The sequence below is a fragment of the Chelonoidis abingdonii genome, chromosome 3 (assembly GCF_003597395.2).
Source record: "Chelonoidis abingdonii isolate Lonesome George chromosome 3, CheloAbing_2.0, whole genome shotgun sequence".
In the NCBI taxonomy this organism is placed as follows: Eukaryota; Metazoa; Chordata; order Testudines; family Testudinidae; genus Chelonoidis; species Chelonoidis abingdonii.
In genome coordinates, this window is record NC_133771.1 from 42,478,057 (window position 1) to 42,490,250 (window position 12,194).

A 12,194-nucleotide genomic window follows, 5' to 3' on the forward strand; every position below is an offset into this window, starting at 1 on the left:
CTTATGTTGGCCTTCACAGTGGAGAGTAAGTCATCTTGTGCCATTTTTGTTGAGCATCTAAACTGCTCCCCAACAGCTTCATAAAAATGGATGTCCTTTTAGATGAAAGGCCAAAGCAAAACAAGAAGGAACATAAGAAAAGTTTCTTTGAGAACATAAGGCCCATTCACTTATTGTGTTCTAGCAAACTGCAGGCACCCAGCAACTTAGAAAATCAGGCCACTTACATAGGTGCTTGAAATGTGAATATTCACCTAAGTCTGAGTATTATGGCCTGAGTCTACTCTGTAACATGCTGCATCTTCTCTGCCTCAGAAAATGGCAGCACCCTCTGCAAATGCCAAGTGCTAGAAGTTGAAATGATGTAGCATACAAAATCGTAACATTTACTAGCTATCTACACCCCATCCTCCATCAAAATGACTAGCTGGTAAGACAGCATAAGCAGAGCTGCTACCACCTGATTTATTGTGGCGTTCATCTAATTTATCAATAGTTTATTTCATCACGTTTTTTATTTCCTTTTGGTAACTTCGGAGCAAAGGCATGTCACCAGCAAGCATTAATACTATAAACATATGTTAAATGATGTCAATATTAATGGCCCAGATTCTCAGCAGCAGCCAAGGAGCACACACTGCACAGATGCTTTAAAATACTTTTGCAACCTCCATCCTGACTTGGGCCAGCTATATACTAGGTCAGCCCCGTGGCATAAATTACAGCATCCTAAGCACTGCTCCAATGACTACCAAGGGGGCTATGGAAGCTATGTGATACCAAGGCTAAGTGAAGTTCCTGCCAGGTCTCCTCTCCCCTGGCCATGCCCTTTACACTAGCCAGAGGAATGGAGCAGCAAAGTAGCTATTATGTCCTCTTTACACCACTAGAAGGTTTCCTCACACTGGGGTGATTTTTGTTTTACTCTGCATGGATGACAGGCTGCAAATTATCTAGAGTTCATGGCACATCTGAGCCAGTACAGCCTTTCTTGATTTGCATTTGTTTCCGTTTTGCTTTCTATTTTATCCAAAAAGCATGGCTACCAATTTTGTTTTAATTGTAAAGCCCAGATCCAAGAAAACCCTTTTAACAGAATCAAAGACGTATTCATGTGGGAAAATATGGTAACTAAAAAGAAATGTAATTGGCGAAATTATCCATCAGTGCAACAGAATCCTCTCTTCAGTTTTTACAGTGTGATCATATTAGTGCATGTGAAAGCTGACTGGCTGCTCTGCAGCCTGCTTTTTGGTGATAAGTATTATCTATTATATTGCAAAGCCTGTGGTCAGAGCTTTGTATATTTTGCAGCTTTCTGAATATACTTTCTAAAGATCTTAACTTTGGCTTTTATCGTCTGCAGATAATTGTCGCAGACAAACTAGCAGAAATGAAAGAACTGGAAACAACATCTGCAGCCAGGAGCACCAACAAACGAAAGCTCTGAGGTAACAATTGAATCATGCAAAAGTAGGACAGTCCTAGCAGGGAACAGCTACTGTTCATCTGTGCAATAAAACCCATGCAGTATAAGTTACAATTTTAAAGTTAATGGCGTTTTGGTGAACTGCAGCTCCCCAGGGAGACTATCCAGCATATAAGAAGCCATGACTGGCTTTCTTACTCTCTTCCTTCCTTATTCATGTAGGCTAGACTGTGACAGTTCTTAACATGGCCTCCCCACCCCTCCTCTGTGGCCTATGCAAGGGGCTGTCACAATGCAGTCACTGAGGTTAGAAGAGAGTAGAGACTATCTGTGTGGCCCAGAAAGGGGGTAGGAAGACATAAAGACCCCAAAGGGCTGGGGAAGGGCAGGGAGGAGTCAAGGCCATGGTTTGTCACCCTCTCCAAATAGCTGTCAATGAATGATGTGCAGGGTGCAGTTCTAAGGTATTCTGAGCCACTCGCTGAGCAGCCAACAATGGGTATGAAATTCACAAAATAACAATATTACCTTTCCCTGGCTGCAAGGCCTCTGTGTTCCCTACCTGTGACTGAATGAGAAGGCTCTGGTGGGAGATCTTAAAGCTATTCACTGTGACTTCGCTGCTGGATTATTGCTGATTCCTGTTGAAAGTGAGGATGACAGAAGGGGTCTATTTTATGACTGTATTGTATGTATTGGGCTTACTCTGTACCCCAAGTCCCTAGTATGCCAGTAACGTTCTTGGGGTACTGTGTTTCGGAGACATACTCTGTAGGTGCTTTAGCAGCTAGACCTTGTTGGCGCTAGCCCTCGGGATCCCACTAACCACTTGGACACATGGCTGAGGGAAAGGTTTTTACTAGGGCTGGCAGGAATGGAGAAAGTTGCAAATACCCTAGATACAGAGGCTTGAACAGTCACAGTTCAAAGTGAGCAATAGCGTATCCAGTTTGGGGGAGTCCAATAGAAAGTCAGGACTCTTCAGGCCTGGTGCATCGATGGCCCTTTCCAGTCTATTCTCTAGTCAGGCAAATAAGTATTTGCAGGTTTCCAAGCAGGGTCACTTAGTGTCTCTCACTAGGGCCTCTCTCCAGGGTTGCCACCTTTGTAATGGCACAGGACTCCCCGGTACCACACCCCTACCCACCTCTCCCCCCAAAGGCCCCGTCCTTGCTCCACTTTATTGCACCAAGACTCTGCCACTGCTCTGCCTCTTCCCTCAAGGCCTCAACCCTGTTCTAACTCTTCTCCTGAGGCTCCACCCGCTTCTCCAGCTCTTCCCCCCAAGGCTCCACCCCTGCATGCCACTGCAAGCCACATGAACAGTCTGGCATCTGAGGCAGCAGTGGCTGCTGTGCTATTTCCTTCCTTCTGCTTAGGGTTGCTACAGATCAAAAAAACAGGACGTCAGGGCCTGTCAAATGGCACCTGGACATACAAGTTGAAACCTGGACTGTCTAGGTGAAAACTGGACAGACGGCAACCCTACTCTGCACTGGTTTCTTCCTCAGTCACTGCTGCTCCCCCATTAGTCCCACACAGATCTGTATTCAGATGTGATGAGAAGCAGTTATAGCTTGTTCCACACGCAATTCTGTCCATAATTCCTGGGACTTCTCCCCAGCTCCCTGCTGCCATCATATGCTTTGCACTCCCAGGCAGAGCCTACTTCTGCTTATCTGGTCTGAGGAAGTGCAATGGGGAGGGGACTGATGGGGGTTGTAGTCCCCTCTGTAACAGATCCATCTCGATATTTAAAATTGCCAAAGGGTGTCTAGAAAAAGGGATAGATGCTGCTTTAGATGTATACTGTATATCTAAATAAAACACTTTTCCCCCCAGATGATATCACTGAGAAGATGACACTGGTGGCTCTCAAAACCTTCGTTTGATTAAAACAAAATTTGATCAGAGATTATATATCAGTTCCACTATGTCTTTCAAGATACTGGGAAAAGATTTCACCATCAGCAAACTTGTATTGCTTAGAAATTACACAAGACCAGTAATTAGCCGGTAACTGTGCAATGATGTTTTCCTTTTCGTGGGCAATGCTAGCATTGAAGTTTAGCACACAATGTTTTGCATAGGTAGGCCAATACTCTCTAGAAGACCTCTTCATACTATAATTTATGTTGTTTGCTAAGCCAGACTGCTGATCACTTCTTTAACTTTTCTAAATGTTATCAGAACATCTAACTTCTCTTCTGCTGTAGGGTCATGCTAAATTACCAATTTAGTACAGCTGCTATGATGTTGACAGTTGTAATTTGTTCCACTTGATTGGTTAGTAGATCTATTGTTTGTTCAAAGTAGATTTTCAGGTTGTGAAATAGATTCTGTATTTGCTGAACACAATGTAATTTGTGCTCATATTGCAGCTTCAGAGACTTCCTTGGGGACAATACTAATTGAAGTTGCTTGATTTTTGTTACCAATTCACAGTCTTTTCAAATTCTATTTCTTTTCATCTCAAAACACCTAAGCTCCTGCTGTATTAACAGACCTACTCAGGCGTAACATTTTCGCCTGGTTTGGTGACCTGACCTCATCTCTTCTCTTCTGCCACCTAACATCTGAAAACCACCTCATCTGTTCTAATAATTGTGTGAGGATTTGTTTTTTCCTTCTAAAAATTATTACTTTGAAACTAATCCACAAATTTAGAGTCGTATTATCATGCGCTAATAAATTTAGTAGCATCTTACACCATTGGCTTCAGTTGGACTTAAAAAATAATATATTAATCATTGTAAGAGAATGAACCAGAATCTGTCTCTTAATCATATAATATTAATTTCAAAGGCTAAAATTTCAGAAGTGCTTGGGCAAGTGACTTTGCTTGACCCTTGTTTAAAAACTCCCTAGGAAAAAAATGGATTTATAGTCAGTTGTGCTAATCATAGAGTAGGTTATATATGTGCATATGCATTTTGCACCATCTTTAATGGCACTTGTTAAAAGGAGACAAAGGGTACAGCTGGAAATTTTCACAGAAGCATATTCTGCATAGTATAAAAGGCCCAGATATAATAATAGTGCTGAGTCTAATTCTAGGAAAACAAAAACAAACAAAAATGCATCCAATGGATTACTGTGGGGGTTTACTAACTTGTTTAATTTCAGCTATACTTTACATTCCCATGCCTTAGATACCCCAAAAAACAACAAAAAAAAACAACCTGATATACTCACCCTCTCATAGAGCTGGTGTTTTTTGTTTCAACAATTTTTTTGTTTTGTTGAAAAATGCAGTACATCAAAACCCAAACTGTTTGTGAAACAGGATCAGGTTCAACAGATTTCCTGACTCAATACATTTAGAACAAAACATTGTCAAAAGACTTCATTTGAACATTTTCTGTTTAAAATGTTTTTTTTTTTTCTGGTTTGAAGTGACTTTTCAGTTAGAAATTTAAGTTAAGTAGATTGAAAAAAGTTTAAAAGGTCAAAATTGAAAGAAAATGATTCAAAATCATCAAATGAAATGTTTCAGTTGACACAAAATGAAAAAAAAGTTGCATTTTTTGGTTCACAAATATTTTCACAATTCCTGTTCTTCATCCAACATGGGAAAAAATTTTGAACTCTCAAGATATTCACAGGATGGAAAAATTGTTTCCTGCCCATTTCTCATCCCCCCATTACTAGTTTTTTTTTCTATTTACTTCTGAACCTGACTACAGTTTGCACTGCACTTCAAGTGAAGTATTACTCATTATGTTAGACTTCACTCTGCATTCATAGGAGAATGAAATTCCTCCTTATTTCAGAGAGACTGCTAGTCGTACAAAATCCTCTTCCTAGCTAATATCTCTATTCCAATTCATGTGTTGGCTTCCTCCTATGGCTTTTCCATCAACACACAGCGATGATCTGACACTTCACTTATCACCACTGTACCTCTTCTGTCTGGCATTTAAATGATTTATTTTAAAAAATGAATGTATGAGGATTCATATTTCATTACTTATTTGGTAGGAAAAAGGAGACTGAAGGTATAAAGACCATATAGATTGATATAAGTGCATGACTCTCTGGTCCACCAAGTTCACTTAAAACAGTTGGGGATGACCACTAGAGAATTTCCCCTGTGTAGGGATAATTTATGACGCAGTAGAGCTCTCTCCAGGCATAAAGGGGAGGAGAGGACATGTTGGGAGTCGGAGAAGGAGGAGTTATAGTGGAGTCAGACTTCACTGGGCCTAATTCTCCACTAGTGCAGTTTCCTCAACTGGCAGAAATTGGCATAGCCCCTACTTCTGCTCTAAATTCTGTTAGACGATATGGGGACTGCAACTGGGCCTGGGGCTTCCTCATCTCCATTACATTCGAGAAATAGTGAAGTTGGAAGCAATAGAGATTTGGACTCAAAGAAGTATAAAGGAAGTGGAAGTCTGGAGAGAAAATTCACCTCACATACTGCAGGTGCATAAAGTGAACACTTTTGTAATTTTTAAAGTAGATTTCTTTTGAACACAACTAATGAAATTACCTATTGCATGATTTTATTTTAAAAATTAAGCTCAGAAGCCAATGGACAGTTTTTCTAATGCTTCACATACTGAAATATTTAGAGCAGTGGTGGGCAACCTGAGGCTCTGTGCTCTGGCCCACTGCTCCTGCCAGGCAGCGTGGGTGGTGTGGCTGGCTCCAGCTGAGGGGATTGGTAAGGGGTGGAGGGTGGTGGTCTCCGGGGGCAGTCAGGGAAAAGGGAGCAGGGGGGATTGGATAGGCGTGGGAATCCTGGAGGGGGCTGTCAGGAGGCAGGGGTGTGGATAGGTGTCGGGGCAGTCAGGGGACAGGGAGCAGGGGGGTTATAGAGCGGGTGGGGTCCTGGGGGCGGTTAGGGGCAGGGGTCCTGGGAGGGGGCAGTCAGAGAGCGGGAAGTGAGAGGGGGCAGATAAGGGGTGGGGGCCAGGCTGTTTGGGGAGGCACAGCCTTCCCTACCCGGCCCTCCATACAGCTTCGCAATGCATATGTGGCCCTTGGGCTAAAAAGTTTGCCCACCCTGTTCTAGAGCCAGGCATAGCAAAAGGAGGCACTAAGCAAATTTATCCACACATTGCTGACAATTTACCTCAAGTCTGAGCTGCAGGAATGAAGTTAACACATCTGAATCCTGATTTTTTTCCCTAAGCAGAGACAGACATTTGTGCTGAATCATGAAATAGGTTTTGATGCAGAAAAACAAGAATATTTGGAAATTAATGTTTCCAGAGTGCTATATGGTAAACAGTTAATGCTCATTAACCCCCTGAAAAGGCAGGCCAATAGGTCTTATGGTCCTCATAGATGGTAAGGTCTTGGCCATGGGTGGCCATGTCTAATAGTCTGGAGGTGAAGGGCCTAATGGTTGGAACAGGAGGCACCAAAACAATGGCCAGAGCCCAAATCAAGAGCAGAGTTACTAAGCTTAGAGAGTGAGCAGGAGTTGGGGGCGAGGAACCAGGGCCCAATGCCAGGGTTTGAAGCCAGATACCAATACCGAGGAATGAGCCAGACCTGGAAAACAGGAGCCAGCATAGGCACCGACTCCATGGGTGCTCCGGGGCAAAATTAGTGGGTGCTGTGCACCCACCAGCAGCCAAGTTCCCCCCCACCTCCTCCTTCTGCCCCCCTGAGCGTGCTGCCTCCCTGATCCTCCATCTACCTCCTAGAGCTTCCCACTCAGCTGCCACCAAACAGCTGTTTGGCAGCGTTAGCATGTTCCGGGAGAGAGGGGGAGAAGCAGGAACATGGCATGCTCAGGGGAGGAGACAGGGAAGAGAAGGGTCCAGGGTGGGGATTTGTTGAAGGAGTTGGGACGGGGTGGGGAAGGGATTGGAATGGGGACGATGTGGGAAAGGGATTGGAATGGGGACGGGGTGGGAAGAGGTGGGGCAGGGGCAGGACCTCATGGAAGGGATGGAGTTGGGGCAGGGCTGGGACAGAGGTGGGGTTGAGCACCCAAGGGAAAAAGGGGAAGTCGGTGCCTATGGGAGCCAGGGTCAGACACCAAGTGTGACATTTTGGGGATCATTCAGACCTGTAAGGAGTTCTGTTACCACCGGCTTTGGAAGCCTTAATGTGGTGTTGCTATGAAACCAGTAGCCAGCCTACAAGTGTAAAGGTCTCACCCTCACTTTCAGCCTCCTAAGTTCTCTTTGCAGGGTGACCAACAGCCCTTCTAGTTCCAAGAATCCCCAAATACACCCCCTCAGGTCTTAACTACCAGACACTCTGATTTTTCCTTTCTTGTTCATCAACCTCAAAGGAGTGAAACCTGTACCCAGTTACCAATCCACTTGGGGCCATGCACTCCACCTAGTTTGCACAACAGAGACCTGCTCAGGGGGAAAATAAACAAAGTTTTTTTTTAACAGAAAAATCATAGATTCAACAAAGAAATAGTAAGGAAAAGCAAAAACACAAAAGTTAAACAGAAACTAAACATAAAGATGCAACCTCAGATTTTACACTGCTATATTATCTAGATTCCCTTCTCTAATAAAAGTTAGCTTTTGCCTCTGGGCACTTTTCCAGCTTGTCCTCTGTCCTAAAAGGAATCCAGTGTTTCATAGACAGCACCCAGTTTGTATGCTGGCCCTTAATTTCTGGATAGGCCTCACTTCAAATGTCTTCCCTTTTAACAGGGTTTGTTGCACTATTGTTTTTCCTTTCTCTTAGACTACGGTAATTCATGGTTACATAGAGCAGGGGAAGCTCCCTCCTTCCTTGCTTTTCCAAGATAAGGTTTTTTTTTTCAGTTTCAATGTCTTTCCATTAACTTTACTGGTGCACCATTATCTTTTCCTGGGTTGTACCATGTTAGATGTTTGGGGTTAGTTTTGTGTAACTAGCTTTGGGAGATGCTCCTAGCTACTTGATTCCATCCTCGCACTGCTGTGAGATGATGCTGTAGTTGCACCCTGTTTACAATTACAATGTTCTCTACACAGAGGGCATGTCTACATTACAGATTTAAGTCAACTTATGACAATAGGTGTGGTTCCACTGACTGAAGAGGGACAGTGGGGGGGCCTGAGAGCCAGGGCTCTCAGCTCTGTGCAGCTCCCCACTGGGAGCCGCAGCTGCCCCTTGACTCACAGTTCCCTGCTCCCAGCTGGGAGTGGGGAGCAGCCGGCTGTCTTCTCATCTCCCCGCTGGGAGAGTGGGGCAGCCGCCCAGGCTTCTCGCATCCCTGAGCAGGGAGTGGGAAGCCAGGAGGGCACAGCCCAGTTGGGAGTGGGGAACTGGCGGTAGGCAGGCTCCAGCTGCTTGGCTTTCTTGTCACTTTCATGGCTGCAGAGCCCAAAAGCCGATGTAAGTAACATAGTGTCTGTGTAGACACTGTGTTGCCCTGACTACACCTCCATGAACGGTGCAGGACTTATAATGTTGGGGTAGTAGGGCACTTACATCAGCAGGACAAGGTTGTAGTGTGTACACTGACATAATTAAGTTGATGTAAGCTGCCTTATGTCAACATGTGTATTGTAGACCAGACCACAGAGAACGGGTATCCATTCATAACAATAACCGGGATACATATCTCCTACTGACCATCAAGTTCATAACACTACATGCTTTCATGAAAGATCTTATCTGACATATATTTATACATAATTACATTGTAAACAGCCAAGTGATTCAATTGCTTATTCTGTGAGCTTCAGACCTCCTGTTCTCCCCTTTGGGTGTCTGGACTCTGATTGTCACACTGAGCTCAGTGAGCCAAATCTAAGAGCCAGGAAACAGGAGCCAAGGTCAGAAGATGAATGCCAAGTCAAGGGAGCAAAGGTTTAGGGTTGCTCTGAGCATGGGGTTGCATCCCAGGCCACCTTGGCTAATAGCCATTGGTGGACCTATCTGCCACAAACTTATTTAGTTCTTTTTTTTAACCCAATGATATTTTTATCCCTCACAAGATCCCAGGGCAATGAGTTTCACAGGTTAATTGTGTGTTGTGTGGAAAAAGTACTTCCTCTTGCTTTTATTAAACCTTCTACCTATTAAGTTTATTGGGCGACTTCTGATTTTTGTATTGTGGGAAAGGTAAATAACAATTCTGTATTCACTTTTTCCACAACATTCATGATTTTATAGACCTCTATCATATCCCCCCCTTAGTTTCTCTATTCTAAGCTGAACAGCCCTAATTGTTTTAGTCTCTCCATAGCCTTGATCATCTTTGTTGTCCTTCTTTGAACCTTTTCTAGATCCACTACATCCTTTTTGAGATGAGGAGACCAGAACTGGACACAGTGTTCAAGATGTGGGCATACCATCAATTTATATAGTGGCATAATGAATTTTTCTGTCTTATTTATCACTTTCCTTATGGAATTACACCAGCTGAATACTTGTCCCTCTATGTTTTAAATATTTATATTTAGTAATCTTTTATTATTTTAAAAAGGTATTGAATAGTAATACATTCCACTATTTCTCTAAAGTGAGAAGATATGGTGGCATCTCTGATATGATAGTGTGGCAATTCTTGGCAAATATTGCCTTTTTAAGGCAATCACTATAAAACTTTGACAAGATAATATATACACAACAGAATCATCTTCAAATACTGTATAACACTTCTGACTTTTAAAGCCTGTCCACTGATGTATATTTTATTCCCTACATCACATGAAATTTATGTCACTTAAACAAACATGTGAAGGTAAATGTCATCTTTAAAGAATTCATAGAAACAAACTCTAACCAAACAGTTTGAGAAACATTTCAGAACTCTGTTGTCCAGGAGTAGGCATAGAAAGGGAAACATTTTCTTCTGGGGAAAAGGATTTTTGAATCACCGGTGGAAAAATACCTCATTGCAATATATATTCAAACTGAGGTCCTGATTCTGTAATTGAATCCATCTTAGTGTCCACTTAAATGGCTGCTAGATAGGGCTCCTGAAAACTGATGCTCTATTGTATCAATTTTTATATTTAAACAAATCAAGACTCACAGGGAATGGATGGCACTACTGAAATTAAATCATGCTGTGAAAAATTAGCCTGTCTGGCAAGTCTTAACAGATTTTTGCTGGTTGGTGATATTTTTCTTAACCATTTTCTACTGCACTGATCATTCTGCAGTGTGTAAAATAGTCAGACCGAGGTCTAGTTACTGTGAAGTTGAAAAAGATTAAATACAGCAAAGTCCGAGGGAGAATTGTACGCTTATTTCCTTGATAGCAAAAGTTTTCAGCAGGGTTTGGTTTGCTCATTTTCCTCTTCAATTCAAACAATTTCCCTCAAGCAAAAAATATTATAAATATAAAACATTCTTTATAACACATGGTGACTATACTAATCCTGTCAAGATCATGAGTAGTGAGTTCTATTCATCAAATCCCAGCCACAAGGAAAGAGTAGATTATTTTTCACATCAACATGCATGAATCAGCAGAATTTAAGAGACTGTTTCTAGCACATAATATAGCCACTGAAACTAGTTAGTGTATGCGTCTCGTTGCTGCATGGCAATCAGAAGTAGCTTCCTTGGTTCATCACCCCAGTTATGAAGTATATTACTGTTTTTTGTTGTTTTTTTCTTAACAGTTGAAATTACAATGGAAAGTTTATGGCTATAGGTGTTAGATATAATTGAATTTGTAAAAAGCTATTTCCATTTTAGATCGTTTAAAACTGTAGCCCAGATTTTTTAATTGAGCAAAACCCCAGAACATCGTATTCAAGTTACTAGCTTGCAATTTATTGAAAAATAGTACTGTTTGGCTTTCAGTATCAGAATCAGCTTGCAGAGAGCTTTGGTGCTACATGAATTTAATACTGTAAATTAAAAGAGAAGGAAATGTTAAAACACCATTAAAATGGAGCAATAAATCTTTCTCTTGAAAAACGAGAGAGGGAGGATTTCTCATTGCTCATAAAAAGTAGGGGAGTAATTAGTCTCACTCTAGTTGAGTTACACAGAAGATGGTTGATGCTGTCTGGAATTTTATCCTTTGAACATATGGCAAACAAGGAACTCTGAAAGAGTTTTCATCTTTCATGTTTGTGCTGGTATCTTCAAATGTGAATACATGGGGGGTGCCTGGTTGTTGCCATGTTAGCTGTAAAAGAAGCTATGATTCTACTATTTATAGCAGATAAAGACCTGATGCTGCCCAGTCAAAGACAATGATGTTAACCACCCACATATATTGTTAATTTGGGTTCAGATCTGGCTCTTGAAATCCTCACTGAAAAGTTTGGATGCGGGGGAGGGCAATGCATGACAGGACATGCACAAACCAAGCAGTTGTGGCTGGTAGCATTAAGCTAGCATGAGGGATCATGCACACTCATAGCCCCTGTAGTACTTGAAGCAGGCATGTACCTTGATCTGTACCCCAACACAAGGCATGAACTAGCCTCTTTGTATCATGTGAAGAAGGCAGGGCAATGGTTGCATGCTGACCAGCCTTTTCCCTTTTGGAGGAATGTGGGCCCCACTCCCCTCCCGTGAGAGAGGATTTCCTATGCCATATGTGAATATGGCTCATGAGATTTTAAACACTATTAGTAGCATAAAGATGTGTGGACTGGATGCGCTATCAGTCATTTGTGGGTATATTTTTCCTAGCAGGGCACAGGGATAGAATAAGAGCAGATTCTCAAACAGTGAGGCTTCCAGGGGCAGATTTTTTTATATATATATTTTATTTTTTATATATATATAGGTTAAGAGCGCCGCCCTTTGATATGGGAGACAGCCCTTTGATACGAGAGACCGGGGTTCAAATCCTGGTTGGTACCCAACTTTCCAGTAGGGG

General features: G+C 42.3%; 1 long non-coding RNA gene across 1 annotated transcript in view; it reads left to right on the forward strand.

Annotated features, from left to right (window-relative positions):
• The first annotated feature begins 1,306 nt into the window (after positions 1-1,306).
• Positions 1,307-12,194, forward strand: part of LOC142046475 (uncharacterized) — a 227,043-nt gene continuing 216,155 nt past the window's right edge. The window contains exon 1 of the long non-coding RNA XR_012655423.1: positions 1,307-1,451. This is a non-coding gene — a long non-coding RNA (uncharacterized LOC142046475). The remainder of the gene's footprint in view (positions 1,452-12,194) is intronic.